This window comes from Eptatretus burgeri, chromosome 2 (genome assembly GCF_056783735.1).
Source record: "Eptatretus burgeri isolate ZD-2024b chromosome 2, Ebu_testis_v1, whole genome shotgun sequence".
Classification (NCBI taxonomy): domain Eukaryota; kingdom Metazoa; phylum Chordata; class Myxini; order Myxiniformes; family Myxinidae; genus Eptatretus; species Eptatretus burgeri.
In genome coordinates, this window is record NC_140962.1 from 83,611,789 (window position 1) to 83,628,920 (window position 17,132).

Sequence of the window (17,132 nt, forward strand, 5' to 3'; positions counted from 1 at the left end):
TGTATTTAAGTCTGTGTTTAGAGGCACCTCAATTTTGACTTTAGGATTAATTTTCCTCACTTATGATTATGTTGTTAAATCCGGTTATTTTAAGTAGCTGTATCCGTATATTTGTCGTTTGGTTCGAGTATAAACCCCTCCTGTGCTGTGCTTTCCCGTGCCTCCGTCTGTCCGCCATTGCGCCTGCCCCTCCCACACGCGTGATAATATCCGAGGATCAACGTGTCCGCCTCCTATTAAGGAAAGGCTGCTCGACCGTCTGGGCTGGCGGTGTCAACTGCCTGTCAACAACAAATTGGGTCGGAGGGATTAACCTTGGCCGCCAGCACCACGACGATATATATATATATATATATATATATATATATATATATATATATATATATATATATATATATATATATATATATATATATATATATGTATCCAATAGAAAAACCTAATAGAAAAATTCATCTAATAGAAAAAGCTCATTCTAACCACTGCCTCGCTTACTCACTGACATGTTTTGCACTTTATAGGTAGGGTAGAAAGGTCAAATGTCACATACTGATGCAACTGAAAACCAATATCCCAGGAAAAATTACAAAACCGTCAGAAAATGTCCATAAAATAGTCCATAAATAAGTTTGGCTCGTGCAGACTTGGTCTGTTCACTGTGTGTCACGTGACCCAAGACAATTGAGCTTTACAATCCAACTCGTGCCTCTTCCACCTATTATTTTATAACCTTTGCCATATTCACATTAAAAATTACTATAGCTGTGAACTTTTAAATGAATAGCTCATGCTCATCACTAGTTCTTCACTCGCTTGATTAATTCAGCTGCTTACAGAATGCAACCACAACCCACTTCATCTAATAGAAAATGCTCATTCTAACCACTGACTCACTAATTGATATTAAAGATCAGTTCCTTCCGGGTGATGTAGAAAGCTGAAATTTTGCGTGTTGGCGGACAGCAAAGCCGATATATGGGCTAAAAATCACAGAACCATTGAAGGCATCCGTAAATGAAAATATAAATAAATAAATGAAAAAACTGCAGGTGAGCGACCCGAGACAATGAGGAAGCACGGGAATTTTGGATGCCAACGGACATCAAAGCCGATACATCAGGAAAAATCACATAACTGTTGGAAAGAATCCCTAAATGAAAATATAAATAAACGAAAAAAAAAAGTAAAAATAAATAAATGAAAAATCACTCAAAGAGTGATACTTGGCGAAAAAGAACGGCACTCGGTTGAGCGTATACCTCCGCCAAGCTGAACAGTCTAAATTTTGTATCCCACTGATCGGTCAGATCTGAATCCGGACCTTAACCAAAATCAAATTGCCTTGTTATTGTCACCTCACCAACTCTGTCACCACCTTGCTTTCCCATTTTTCCCAGACAATGGGAAAGCAAGGTAATTTTGTGTGAGAGTGACATTGAAGCCGATACACCAGGAACTAGAATGGGCTCTCAGTAGAGCGCATACCTTCGCCAACGTTACATTTTGCCCCCCCACCCCACCCCCCCCAGAAACCGTTGATTGTGAGGGTATTTAATCCCATACCACATCTGCCATTTCATATGTTATGACGGCTTAAAAACATTAAATTTCCTGTGTCATATCGTATATCACAAGATTGGGCATTGAATTCACAACATTTTGGCATTGGTTGCATGCAAATTGGATAAAAATCGACTGCACTATGGCAAAATGACGATTTTGACCTTTTCATGACCTCGACCTTGACCTTTGTACTCTTAATTTTGTAATTGGTATTAGAGTGTGGGGAACAGAACAGTCAACATTTTGGTGTTGGTTTCATGCAAATCGGATAAGAATTGACCGGGTTATGACTAAAACCGCACATTTTGCAATGTCGTGACCCCCCTGACCTTTGACTCCCAACCGCTAATAAGGGTTATTACGTTATTGTGTCATGTCACATATCACAAGATGGGGCATTGAATTCTGAACATTTTGGCATTAGTTGCATGCAAATTGGATACAAATTGACCGCGCTATGGTAAAAAGACGATTTTGACCTTTTCATGACCTTGACCTTTGACCCGATCGCTCCCAAAATCTAATCAAATGGTCCTCGGATAATAACCAATCATCCCACCAAATTTGCTGCGATTCAGTTCAATACTTTTGGAGTTATGCGAATAACAAACAAACAAACACACATATTCACAAATAAATACACAGCGATCAAAACATAACCTTCGCAACAAAGTTTGCGAAGGTAAAAATCACAGAACCATTGGAAAATATCCGCAAATGAAAAAGTGAATGAAAATAAATAAATGAAAAATCAAATGCAGGTGAGCGACCCCGAGACAATGGGTGAAGTACAATTCGTATGCTTACACAATGTGTAAGCACACCCCACTAGTATGCATATACATCTAATAAATATAATTTGTCACCTGTCTGTCTGTATGCTCGTGTTTTTTGCCAAGACAACTGGGCCGACAACCTTCACATTTGGTACAAGCACCAAGTCCGACCTGGGGATTATCCTCAGGGTATTTTCATCCACCACCTTAGCCTTTAAAGACCATGAAGACACCAAAGACCACTTAAGGCCCCAAAGACTCTTAACACCCTGAAGACCCGTTAGACCCCAAAGACCCTGAAAATCCCAAAGTTCCCGAAGACCTTTTAAGACCGTCCATCCATTGGGACCATACTCTGTGCTGCCTTCATTCAAAAGGAAATGTCACGACAATGGAATATATTTGCATTATCTTGTGGGTGGCGATGAAAGACCCTCAAAAGAGGAATCGAACAGTACAAGTGCAGCCCTTGAAGATAAACTTTCTTCATAAACAGATTCCATCCATCCATTGGGACCATACTCTGTGCTGCCTAAGCAGTCTCATCGGCTATTGGGCACAATCCTGGGACAGGTCGCCACTCTGATACACTATACCAGCAAGCTGGGATTCATTTTGTCGACCTCAGAAGGATGACAGGCTGAGTCAACCCCACCTGGTATTAATTCAACAGTGAGTGGTATTTGAACTCAGGACCAAAGGATCCCAAGCCCACCACCCAAACCATTAAACCAACACCAGGTATTTTTAAGACCCCCTCCCCTAAAGACCATTTAAAACTCTTCAGGCCTTTAAGACCTCTAAGACCACGTTAGACTCTCAAGGCCTTTCAGACCCCAACGACCTATACGACCCTTTAAGACCTTGAAAACCCTGGAGACCCCTTTTAACCTCTGACCCTTGAGACCCTGAAGACCTCAGAGACTGCAAAGACCCTTTAGACCCCAAGACCTGTATGATCCTGAAGACCCTTTATGACTCTGAAGATCCTTTTGACTTTTATGACCTCAAAGACCCAAAATACCCTTAAAGCCCCTTACACCCTTCAGAAAAATTAGACAGCTTGGATCCTTGACATTAAGAGCTTTAGACCACTTAGACCTTTTTTACATGCTTGAGAGATTCGATCCTTTTGACACCTGAGACAATAACTCCCATTGGAACATACCCTTTAGTTTAGAGTTTAGACCATCTAAAACCTTTTAAGTGCACACCACACAAACATCTGTCGTCTTCTTGCACAACACTGACTATACGTTTTTTTTAGCACATAATGCTCAAACTCGGCCCACCTCGAGGGTGGGTAATCTGCTATATAATATCTTACCTGTCGTAGGGAAGGGATGGGAGCCCAGAGGGAGGGGAGGAGTGGGAGGAGGCATGGGAAAGAGGAGGGAGGGAGGGGAAGTAGTCGGTGTGGGGTAGGAGGAGGTGGCCTGAGGGAAGGCAAGGGGTGGGTGATTTTGATATTGTTAGACTTGATGGCTCAATCCGGCTCTGAGTGTTTGTCACTACGTTAAATGCACAGTTCCGGGTAGTGCAACGTGGCAAATATGTCTGGGAACTTACTCAGGGCTGTTGACTTTGCTGATGGTTGCGGTCATGATGGTTCCGGTCTAGCGCCTGTTAGAATTGGTGTCAGAGGAGCGGGATTCGAACTGGAGGTGCTAATTATTGCACGTCAAAGTGAAATTGTGAAGCCACTTGTTAAGATAATTTTTTTACAACCAACCACCACACTGTTGAGCGAGGACAAGCAGAACCAGGAGGGACAAAGCTGGCTAGACGTTATGGTAACCCAAATGGACACACAGGTGGAAGGACAAAGTAACAGAGGGTGCAATGGAGTCTTCCTCTCTACCCAGTAGCCCTGAAACCCAAACAAACCCACAGAAGTAGCATGGCAGGGACGGCACAGCTGGACATGAACAGCAATTTGTGGTGGCCATGATGGACAAGTGGGGGTTGGGGGGGGGAGGAATTGATGCAGGATGCACCGAGCTGACGGCAGAAATTAATGCAAGCCAGGCCAAGCAGGACAAACTGGGAGTGGCACTGATGGCAAAAATTGATGCGGGCCACACCGAGTTGAAGGCTGAGCTGGCGGCCATCCAGGGGGAGGTGAAATGGTCAGCAAAGGTGGTAGTGGGGTCAAAACGGGAACAAAAGGAAAAAAGTAAAGAAATCAAAGGAAACATAGGAATGATAGAGGAGTTAAAGAACGGCCAAGAGATATTGGAGGAGGCCCAGATGGGAATACAATGGGGAAATAAACGCCATAAAAAGGATCAGTGCAAAGAAAAGCATGGAGGTAACAAAGAAGATAGACGAACGGATAGAGAGAGGGAAGCTAGTCGTGGAAGGGAATTAGTATGACTATAAGCAAAGAAGGTGAGAGAGGGTGTAAAATAAGAGTACAGAAAAACATGGTGGAGGTAGAGAAGACAAGGGGGAGTGAGAAAGAATGGAAAAAAGGGGTGGAAGGAAAAAAGGAGGTTAAGGAACATGTGCTGGTGGAGAGAAATGATATGGTGGTGGCTTTGCAGGGACAGGAACAGATGCTAGAAGCAAGAGATGATGGGGTAACAAAGGAAGAGGTGAGAAGGTGCGTGGAGAGCCACATCGAGATTGTGAAGGAGGAGGTACAACAGCTCCAACAGGTGAGGACCTCCATCTCCCCTGGCAGGGAGAGTGTGAAAGCAAGTGAATGGAATGTGTGGGGGCGAGAGGGAGCGAGTGAAACAATAACACGGACAGAAAGCATGGCAGCTATTCAGACTAAAGGGTGTGAGCCTCCACCCTTGGAAGGGATGGAGTGTCTAGGGGGGATGAGCCCTGCAACGGCTCCACAAGGACCAGCGTTCGGGGCTCGCACTCCAGAATCTCAGGCTGTTCCCCTGGCACCTTATGATGGCAAAAGTGATCTGGGGGCATTCCTGGCACAGTTTTAATGCATGGCATGTGGGAATGACTGTAACCAGGACAAAGAGCTTGTATTGGCCTTAGATCACTTTATCCAGGCCGTGCCAGACCCGCACCTAAGAGTTCAGCTGTCATTGTGGCACTCGGCCACCGTAGGTGTGACAGCCGACACCGTAGCCCATTGGGAGGCAGTGAGACCCTTGCCGAGGGGGGTAGAAAACCCACCAATATCAGTACGACAGGTGGGAACAGCGTGATCCAATGGGTCTGGGGAAATGGTCATGGGAAGTCAGTGACCACAGCTGCACGAGGTGGTCCAGGTTGTTATTGACAAGAAGCTGGTGGGAGTGAGACCATTGCAGTTGGCTTCGATGGTGGGAACTCGCAAGACATTGATGGGGTCACTGATTAGGCACCCTGGGGGGGGGGGGGATTTGGAAATTCGAAAGAGCGCACCTTATCAGGTGAGGTGTTTTAATTGTGGCCGACAGGGTCACAAGGAAAGAGACTGTAGGTCTCTCCCATATGATCAGACATCAACTCCCCAGTCCACCAACTCCACCCAGTATTCCACAGATGAGCTGTCCCCTGACACCCCACCCCACGACCAGAACCATGGAAAACAGCCCGTGCTAAGCATACAGGGCCGCTTTTGGCAATGGTAAATTGCAAAGAGCCCTCATCCTTGCAACATATCGTATTTTGTGGACAAATCGGCACTGGTAGTTTGACCATTCAGTGTAAATTTAAAGGCCTAAGGGTAGACGCCAAAGTTGACACAGGAGCAGCCACCACAATCATCAGCACTGTGGTTCTGTATTTGTGTGTGAACAGCTGGGATGATATCCACAAAATATCAGAGCCTGCAGTTGGCCACTGAAGCAACAACTCCCATCATAAGGCATGGTTTCGTCACCCTGAAATTGGGAACGGTAAAACAGAGAGTAGAAGTTTGGTTGGTGAAGGTGTGTAACCCATGCCAAATAGGGTTGGATTTGGTAGCTGTCATGCGGTGTAAAATCGACCTGGGCTGGGGCGTTGTACAGGTGAGGTCTGAAGAGATGCCATTTGGTGAGGGGGGTGAGCACAGATGACAAAATGGAGCTGGAGGCTCTGGATTTCGTGTCTATCCCTCCAGACACTGAGGCCATAGTCCCGGCACAGTGGCGGGCTCACCAAACCTGGCGGGAGTCTTGTGACCTGGTGGAGTCACTGGCAGTGCAATCAATCTAGGGCTTAGTCGTGGGTCACACCCTCGTAAAAACTGTCAGACCTGTTGTGGCCGTCCAAGTAATTGATGTCAGAATTGAGCCACGCATTATAGGACGGGGAGCAAAAGTAGCTGACTGCACTCCAGTTACTGATGCCGTGGAGATGAGGGACATGAACATCCGGTCAAACTGACCCCAGGGGGAGTTCATCGCCCACGGAAAGAGACAGTTCGCCGTGGCTCAAGAAGAGCGACCATTACATTGAACTCTGCTCTAGAACTCCTGCACAGCTTACGGAGAGAGACGTTGACATGTGGGAGCGACTGTTGCGTCAAATCGTGTTCCAGGACTTGTGCACAGCTTGCCTCTGGGTTTGAAATCGACCTATCGGCCTTGTTATATGTATTCCCTGTACTGTGTTCTCGAGTATTGTATGAGTATTATATGAGTGAATCGCTCATCTGAATTCAATGAGTATTGTAATGTGAAAATAGGTCTGGGAACTTGCTCGGGGCTGTGGACTTAGCTGGTGGTTGGAGTTGTTTTGACACGACCCGCGGAACTCGAACCGGGCTCCCGTACCAGTCCTGTGGCTGTGACAATTGGTTGTCAGGATGGAGATTCGAACCACAATTGCAAATTCTTGCACCTCATAGACAAGGCAGCTCCCCCAGGGATTAGTGAGCACAGCTCCAGCTGAGCAGGGGACGCTACATGACGGAATATGCATACGAGCAGTCCCCTGGAGATTAGACAGGGTTCAATCATTTTCCATCTGCTTGGTAATCCGCCAACATCACTGCATTACATAAGGTGTAAAAACTGATTCTCATGACTACAGACCTATCAGCTTGCTTCCAATCATCAGCAAGGTCATGGAATCCAGAATCGCAGTTGATATTAAATCCTTCCTTTTCTCTAACAACCTCATCTCCAGATCACTAATTTGGTTTCAGACCTGGTCAGACCACCTTGCACATGCTGCCCAACAATCTCCTCATCCAAAAGTGAACGGAAGCTCTCAGTGTCAATCATTAGACCAGGGCCATCTCTATCGTCCTTGTTATAAATATTCCCTGTACTGTGTTGTCGGGCTCTTGATCCAATCTGGCATCCTGCCTTACTCTCCAAACTCTCTGCCTCTGGCTTCCAAGGGCAACTCCACACATGGTTTACTGACTTCCTCTACTCTCGTAGACATGCGGCACTCAACGGAATCCTTTCATCTCCTCTCCTTGTCAAGGCTGGAGTGCCCCAAGGCAGTGTTGTGGGCCCAGTCCTATTCCTGATTTTCAAAAATGATCTCTCTGACTCATTCGAAAATCCTCTTTATATAACTGCCGATGACTCCACTCTCTGGCGTGACATCCCTCATCCATCAGTCAGGCAGGCTGCATGCAGCCTCTTCCCCCTCTCTATTTCGACCTTGAAAAAAAATCACAAGCTGGTAAAACACCTGGAATATGTTTTTTGATCCTGACAAATCTCATGTTCTCACGATCTCTCTCTGAAGGGATCTTCTGGCAAACCCACCGACCGACTTTCTAAACAATCCTATTGAAGAAGTTCAGTCATTCAAACTTCTGGGTCCCACTATCAGCCATGATCTTTCTCGTGCAAGCCACATTTCAAAGTTGGCCTCAAAAGCCAGCCACCGACTAGTCATCCTCTATCATACAAAGTCCTCACTTGGCACACCTGAACTCCTATTCACCACAAAGCTTTCATCCACAGCTTGATGGAGTATGGCCACCCATCTGCGCTGGTGCCCCTGCCTCACACCTTGCTTTGCTTGATGCCATGGAAACTAAGGCCTTCCAGATTATTGGAATGTCCAGTGATGAAGCTGAGTCATTGGGCCTATCACTTAGCCATCACAAACAAGTCAGTGGTCTCTGTCTTCTACTGCCTCCTTTCTGGTATTGCACCCTCTGCTCTCTTCCTGCTTTGTTCCCCCCAGGTTTCTTTCCGCTGGGCACACACGGTCCACCATCAACCTCATTCTGGTGAAACTACATAAATCCAGGATCACTGCTCACAGGGAGACAGCCAAACGTGCAAACATACAAATACAAATGCACAGACAGCCACGACATTTTGCATTGTGGAATGATAATTAATATATACATGGTGTTTCATAAAAAAGTGGACTATTTGAATGTTTTATTGCAGAAAATTTCCAAAAGGTAGCAAGTTGAGTGATACATTGATGGAAAGCATCTACCATTTTCAAATCACTCATTATACTGTTTGTAATTGCCATTTTCAATGTGTGCTCCACCTCTGTTCAAGCAGGCTTTGATTCTGACTCTAATATTCTCTACAATTCATCTGTAAGTGGCTGGAGTAGCAGCCTGATGGTAGTCCTCCACCTTCTGCTTCAGGACAGCCAGGATTCGAGGTTTGTTGGGATAAACTTGACCTTTGGCAGCACCCCAAAATAAACAAACCCAATGGATTCAAATCCGGCCTGTGGAGGAAGAAGTTTCCTTCTGTATCCATTCTGTCCACCTCATTCCTCCCTTCCCCATTGTTTGTCCAATTCTCCCTCCATATTGTCCTTCAACTCCACTGTTGGTGCCCCCCGACCACCCTACTGTTCCTTTTGTCCTGTTGCATCCTGATCTGTTTCATGTTCTCGCTCTTCCACGAGCCTTGACTGTATACAAAAAACCACAGGTGGGCAACCATTGGACAGGCTTTATGGACCGAACGGTCTCTTTCTGTGTTGAAATTCCTTGGAAGGGAAGTCATCTATTATATATAGTGAACCGCGGTGTCTGTCCGTGCATTCGTCAGTCTCCCGTTTATGGTGGACGCTTCTCACGCTGCATTTGGAAAGCTCAACATTCACTTTGAAATGACGGGAAAACAGGCATGAGTAATGTTAATGCCAAATTTTTATCTCACATCCAGGACATTTTACACTCTTTTGAGACAAATCAAACCTCTGCCGCCCTATGTTTCACCGCCATTTTGCGGTGAGCAGTTTAAGTAGCTCAGAGCTTTGGTTCTGGGTGAAACCAAGAGTGCAATGCAACAATTGACCTTTTTAAAGTCCATGAAATATTATTTGAATTGATAAATTAACTTAAACCTTTCCCATCACTGGGGACAGATACTTCTGCTAGCTTTTCCCATCACTTGGAATGGGTACTCTTCCTGGTGTGTATATGCATTACATACTGTCAAACTTTGTTTCACTGAAACAGAAAAAGCTGCTTTTATCAGCATCACTTCCCTATAATTCTGCCTTTTAACTAGCAAGTTTATGCCATGACAGTTTGGTTCTTGTCAGCATCCACAACCATTTGAGCCACACCACACAAGCAAATATCATCTTGCAGTCTGTTGTTCAAGTTCTGTTAAATAGGCACTCAAACAAAAGCATCCTGAAGTCAATGGCAAAGCATCATCTCATTTACAATAGTCATCCCCTTTATGTTCATTCTGTCAGGATTCAAGATGAGTGATGAAGGAAAAGCGCAAGCCTGAAAGCCTGATGATAAACGAGCTGTTGGGTCTTTGGATAAACAATAATATTTCGTTCAAGTTTGAATGAAAGCAGATAAATTACCATGAATCTAGCTTTTAAATACCGATCGTCTGCCCTTGGCAGAACAACAATTTATCCAATTCGATCTTCTCCTTTGCTAAGAAGGATTCAGACCACTTCTGGATCAGAAAAGTTACAGCTTGGGTACGAGTGATATTCGTCTTCTTATTATTATTATTCTTTTGTATGCAGCACATGGATGCTGGTGGCATCGTTTATTGGGGGCACAGCTTTGCCGGTACGCACTCGGGGTGAGACAAAATTTTAAGAATCTGTACTGAGTAATCAAGGCAACTTATGTTGCCAAAGCCCACAACAAGTGTGGCCACTCTCAGGAGATGCAAAAAACAACATCTGTCCAACCTCAAGAATGAACTTTCAAACTTGTCTCCCTCTTCTAAAACTTTGTAGCAACTTGTTAAGTCTTTCTCTGGTGTATGCTCCACCTTTCATCCCTTCCCACTCTTCAAATGGCACCAGAGCCGACTCTGCCTGTGAGAAGGCCGAATGCCTCAATTCTACGTTTCCTTCCAAATATTGTGTCCCCAACCCCTCACTCTCTGTACACACCCGACGCAGTCACACCTAACTGCTCCTGAACGGTGTCTTTTGTACCTCAGAAGGTGTATAATTTTCTGGAAAACCTCTTCTCTGATTCTACAACTGGACCGGAAGGCATCAGCTCTCGCGTCCGAAACACCTGCCCTACAGATGTTGCACATCCTCTTTCTGCTCTTTTTACCCTTTCATTTGTCGTCTCACTAATCTTCTATCTGTTCGGAAAATAGCCGACACCACTGCATTATATAACCAGAGTTGGTGTCAAAGCCACCCAATGCTCGGCTGTTTATACATTTATCGTTTTTAAAAGACGAGTCTAATAATTAATATTTTTTATAAAGCATTGCAGTGAAGTATAATTATAAAGCAATATATGCATTTGTATATTGTAATCAATAACAAGAGTGCAAGTGAGCACAATATATGCCCTAACAAGAAGGTATATACAGAATTGTGCTACTACATGGAAAACAGCATCCTGGTTGCCATGGCAACCACTTTAGATGAGGAACGTATGTTGCTACACACCGTCTCCACAGTCTGTACCTATGTAACAAATATGAACGTGAAAGTTGAAAACATTGGGAGTTAGAGTGCGGACAGGAACGGATGGAAAACAGCATCCCGGTTGCCATGGCAACCACTTTAGATGACGACCGTATGTCGTGGCACACCGTCTCCACAATCTGTACCTATGTACCAAATATGAAACATGAAAGTTGAAAACTTTGGGAGTTAGAGTGCGGACAGGAACGGATGGAAAACAGCATCCTGGTTGCCATGGCAACCACTTTAGATGACGAACGTATGTTGCGACACACCGTCTCCACAGTCTGTACCTATGTACCAAATATGTAACATGAAAGTTGAAAACTTTGGGAGTTAGAGTGCGGACAGGAACGGATGGAAAACAGCATCCCGGTTGCCATGGCAACCACTTTAGATGACGAAGGTATGTCGTGACACAACGGCTCCACAGTCTGTACCTATGTACCAAATATGAAACGTGAAAGTTGAAAACTTTGGGAGTTAGAGTGCGGACAGGAACGGACGGACAGACAGACGGATGGACGACCGGTATCACATAATACGCCCCGATATATATATATATATATATATATATATATATATATATATATATATATATATATATATATATATATATATATATATATATATATATGGCGTATAAAAAAGTGTGGTAGATAAAAACATTAGAAAGGAAACTAGAGGGGGAGCACTCGGCAGAGTGCAAAACCTCCGCCGCCAATACTGCTGGGTCACTCAAGTGAACCTTATATCTTATTCATTAAATATGATGTCAACAGTGCTGACAGTTATAGTTCTTTTCTCTAACAATTTTTTTTTGGGGGGAGGGGGTTGGAAATTACTTACAACATGTAGAAATGCAAAAAAAAACAACATTTTTTCTCTAACAATTTTTTTTGAGGGGGGGGGGGACCAAGTCCAAAATCTAATGCCATGATCCTTGGACCATACCTAACTGCCCCACCAAGTTTCGTCGAAATCCGTCGAGGAGTTTTTCCGTTCTTTGAACAGGCGAGCTAAAAAGGTGCGATAACTGACCCCCTTAAAAGGGGAACCCAAACGCAAAAACTTTTTTTCTTCTGAAAACCAATGAAAATCATCAATCACAGTCTAAGGCCAAAAAAAAAAAATGTTGCATTGGCGTAACCCGCCCGACCCTAAAAATTCCGCCGACCCTACGTTTTTTTTTTGTTTTTTTGCTATCGAAAAATTTTGCCGACCCTATTTTATTGCTATTTTTTGTTGTTTTGCTATCGTTTTCAAGTATCTTGTTGATTGCGATCGCAAAAACCCGGAAGTGTTTCGGACAGAACCCGCCGACAAAAAGGGTGGTACTCGAGCCGGGGGAGATTTTGGGAGGGATTTATTAGGAAAAAAAATAAAATAAAAAATAAAAGATCCCGACCGACCTACCCTATTTTTCAGTGACCCGTTACGCCAATGCAACATTTTTTTTTTTTGGCCTAATTTGAAGGGAAAAAATTTTGAATTATTTTTTACCAATTACAGTGCCAAAAAAAAAAAAAATGCCCTCGAGTGTCGATTTTCGATTTCACCAGTGACGTGACATTATGAACCCACCTTGATCCAAAATGGCGGCTTACGTTGAGAAACGGCATATTTCAAGCTCGGATTCCGATCTCGATTCCACCGCCATTAGCAACTATGAAGATCCTCAGTTTGGTGAACCTGATCAGTGGGATTTCGGAGAAACTAATGGAGATACAATTAGTGATGGAAACGTTTTCAGGGGGGTTAAGGAGCCACATCAGTTCGAGCCTTGTGCGAGCAATTCAGAAGGAAATGGTGGAATGTTAGTGAATATGAAAAAGCCGGTCGCATGTTCACTAAAGATCGGTTGGTGTACTGGCATCAGTTAGCGCGTAGCATTCACTTAACATGCAGCATTGATTCCACCAGCAAGTTTCAACGCGTCGTCGTCGTACAAAGATTGTCACGAATATGCAAAGGCACAGGATGTTCTTGACTGCTCTCTTTGATACAACGGTAACTGCAGACACAAATAAACAAATAAATATAATCATGTGCTTGTGAAGTCACAAAGGTGAGCGAACATAAACAGATCAAAGGTTGAACAGTACAAATCGTAATGGAATGAAATGGTTCAGTCATGTGTTTTATTACCGTCATTATAATAAGACAATCATCTGCCGTTAGAACATAATCAAACTGAGAGACAATAATTACTCACTTTACCATGATTCCGTGGTGGGTGAAAACAAGAAATAGTTGTTATACGTATTAGTACAACTCAGGAAAGATCGAAAGAGCGTCGAGGTTTGGCTGTCTCAGTAGCTTCTTCAAAAAGTTTCGTTTCTTGCTTACCTGAGTCAGACAAACTCTGCTCACCTGGGCGGTTTTGTACATCTTGCGTGGTTGTTGTTCCATCGTCGCAGCTCTGTCTGTATGTACACTTCAAACCACGAAGGTGATATGCACGAAACAAACTGACTCTCAAAGTCAGCTTTAGATACATGTCAGTAAAATCATTGTAATGTTTATTACAGCAGGTTTTGTGTTTTTTCCGTTGAATTGGCGGTCTATAAGGGATTGATAAATCAGTTATACTAGTTGGATATGGAACGGACACGTCACGGAACGGACACAGCATGGACATCGCCCAGGCACACTCAGACACCACGGACAAAATTGGCAATGAATGCTTTGTCCCACCATTGCAAGCTGACCAGGTGTCTTGTATTCTATGGGATCATCCCGTTTCATCATTTCCCTGGACGCTGTCTGTGTCATGCCGTGTCCGTGCTGTGTCGTGCCGTGTTTGTGCTGTGTCATGCCCCAGTGGAGGGGGGAGTAGTTCTTGGGGGGGATATGGGGTGGTTGTGGGTATTGTGGGGGTGATGTTTGATGGGGGATTGTGTGGGGATTGTTGGGGGATGGTGGAGGGTGGTTGGTATTGCTGAGTGATGGTTGATGGAGGATTGGGGAGGTGGGGAGGGTGGGGGTTGTTGGGGGATAATGTTTGGTATTGTTAGGATTATGGTTGATTGTGGAAGGTATTGTAAGGATTATGGTCGATGGGGGATCGTGGAGGAATGGTAGTGGGGGGTGTGTGGGGTAGTGATGGGTATTGTTCATGTGATTGTTGATGTGGGATTGTGGGTGGAGGGGGAGGTGTGGGGGGTGGTGGGTATTGTGGGGGTGATGTTTGCAGGGGGATTGTGGGGGATGGTGGAGGGGAGGTGTGGAGTGGTGGTGGCTTTTGTGGGGGTGATGGTTAAGTATGGGGGAAAGGTGGAGGGGGCGTGTGAGGTGGTGGTGGATATTGTTAGGGTAATGATGGATGTGGGATTGTGGGGGGATGTTGGAGGGGGTGGGTGTGATGTTGGTGGGGGATTGGGAAGGGAGTGAAAGGGGGACCCTGAAAATTTTAGCATCCTTGGTAAAATCCTCTCGGAGGAATAGATAATACTTACATACTTTCTCTCCACTATAAGTACGTGGTGGTCCTTTCCCAACAGTGGATGGAGGTCCTCAATGCCAGACATGAAATCAGAGCCATATCCCAAGATATATCGTGTGCTTTTGACACGGTCTGGCACCCTGCCCTGCTCACCAAACTCTCTTCCTATGGTATCCAAGGACATCTCCACTCATGGCTCACAGACTTCCTCTCCTGTCGCAGTCAACGTGTGGCCCAAAATGGAGTTCTTTCATCCCCTCTTCCTGTCCAGGCTGGAGTTCCTCAAGGTAGCGTTCTGGGCCCTGTTCTTTTTCTGGTTTTCATCAACGATCTCTCCGACTCTCTGGAAAATCCTCTATATCTCTTTGCTGATTACTCCACCCTCTGCCGTACCATCTGTCATCCCTCAGACTGGCAAGCAGCAGCTCCTTCGCTCACTGCAGATCTGGATAAAATCACAAACTGGTCCAACACGTGGAACATGTCTTTCAATCCAGACAAATCTCACACTCTCACTATGTCTCTCCGAAAGGACCATTTGGAACCCCCTTCCCCCCCCCCTATCCACTTTCTCAACAATCCTCTGGAAGAAGTCCTTTCTTTCAAGCTTCTGGGTCTCACTATTTGCCATGACCTTTCCTGGGAAAGCCACATTTCCAACCTCGCCTCCATAGCCAGTCACCGACTGGGAATCCTCCGTCATGCAAAGTCCTTCCTCGGCCCACCTGAGCTCCTGATCACTTACAAAGCTTTTGTCCACAGCCTGATGGAGTACTGCTCTCCCCTCTGGGCTGGTGCTCCTGCCTCCCCCCTTTCTCGGCTTCACGCTGTAGAAACCAAGGCATTTCGGATCATTGGCATCTCCTGCGATGAGGCTGAGTCTTTGGGCCTCTCACTCTCTCACCGCAGGCAGGTCGGTGGTCTTTCTGTCTTCTACCATCTCCTCTCTCGTCTCGCCCCCCCCTCCTGCTGTGTCTGCGATTTGTCCTCACCATATTTCCGCAGGGCGCTCAAGGTCCGCCAACAACCCCCTTCTGGTAAAACTACCAAAATCAGGAATCACTGCTAACCTTCACTCTTTCATTCCTCTTTTCCCCCACCTTTGGAATAAATTCCCTCGCTCTGTTCAATCCCATTCTTCCCTGCAGGCTTTCAAAACAGCTGTTCACCACCACCTCTTATCACCCCCCCCCCCATCCAAATCCTCGATCTTTTCTACCCCCGTTAATCCACCCAAGCCCACCTCCTTCAAATTCCCTGCTTTCCTTCCTGAAAGTTCCTGTAATGTCCATCTTGTACATCCTGTGTTCCCCACCCCATCCCTCTCCCTTCCGCAGGTCTCCTAATGTCTCTGTTCCCCACTGTTTTGTCCTTCCCACTCCCGCCCCTCTTGTCTCATACCCCCCTTGCTGTGTGTTGTGTCTTCGCTCTCATACGAGCCTCGACAAGGTATACAATTTTTTAAATCTATTTGATGGGGTATCAATGGATAAATTAGTGGTCTGGTCATCTGATAAATGGATAAATTAGTGATCAAGGTGGTCTGAATCTGAGCGTTTTGGTTCCCCTTTAAATATAGACCTATCGGCTTACATCCAATCATCTGCAAGGTGATGTAATCCATAATCGCAGTTGATATGAAATCCTTCCTTTTTTCCAACTGCCTCATCTCAGATCACCAATTCGGATTCGGACCAGGTCACTCTGCCTTGGACATGCTGCTCATACTCTCCCAACAATGGATGGAGTTCCTCAATGCCAGACATATGATCAGGGCCATCTCTCTGGACACATCTTGTGCTTTCAGACAGGTCGGTGGTGTCTGTCTTCAAGGTTATTGGAATCTCAAACGATGAGCCTGAGTCAATGGGCCTATCACTTTCCCATCGCAGACCGGTCAATACTTTCTCTGTCTTCTACCACCTCCTTTCTGGTCTTGCACCTTCTGCTCTTTCCGCACCCCCCCCCCCCAGTTTTCTGCAGGGCGCACGCGGTCCACCCTTAACCCCCTTCTGGTGAAACTTCCAAAATCCAGAATCACTGCTCACCTACCATCATTTGTTCTTCCTTTTTCCCACCTGGGGAACCAACTTCCACATTCTCTTTGATATCATTCTTCCCTTCAAGAAAGTCTTCAAGAAAGCTGTTCACCATCATCTCAGATTATCCCCTATCCAAAACATGATCTTTTCTACACCCAATAACTCCTCCACCCCCAAGCTCACCTCCTTCCAAATTTCCAGTTTTTTCCTTCCTGATAGTTTGCTTCTGTATCCATCTTGACCATCCCTTGCATCTTTTTCTACTCCTCATTGATCCCTGCACTCATTGTTTGTTCAAGTCTCCCTCTATTTTGTCCTTCAACTATGCTGTTTGTGTTTCCCCCCTCTTTCTACTGTTCCTTTTGTTCTGTCGTGTCCTGATCCATTCAGTGTTCTAGCTCTTACACGAGCATTGACTGTATACAAAAAAAAGTTCATTTTAAGCTCACCTGGACTTTCATCAGGTGAGCTTATGCGATCGAGCAGTGGTGAGTATGTGAGTCAGTCAGT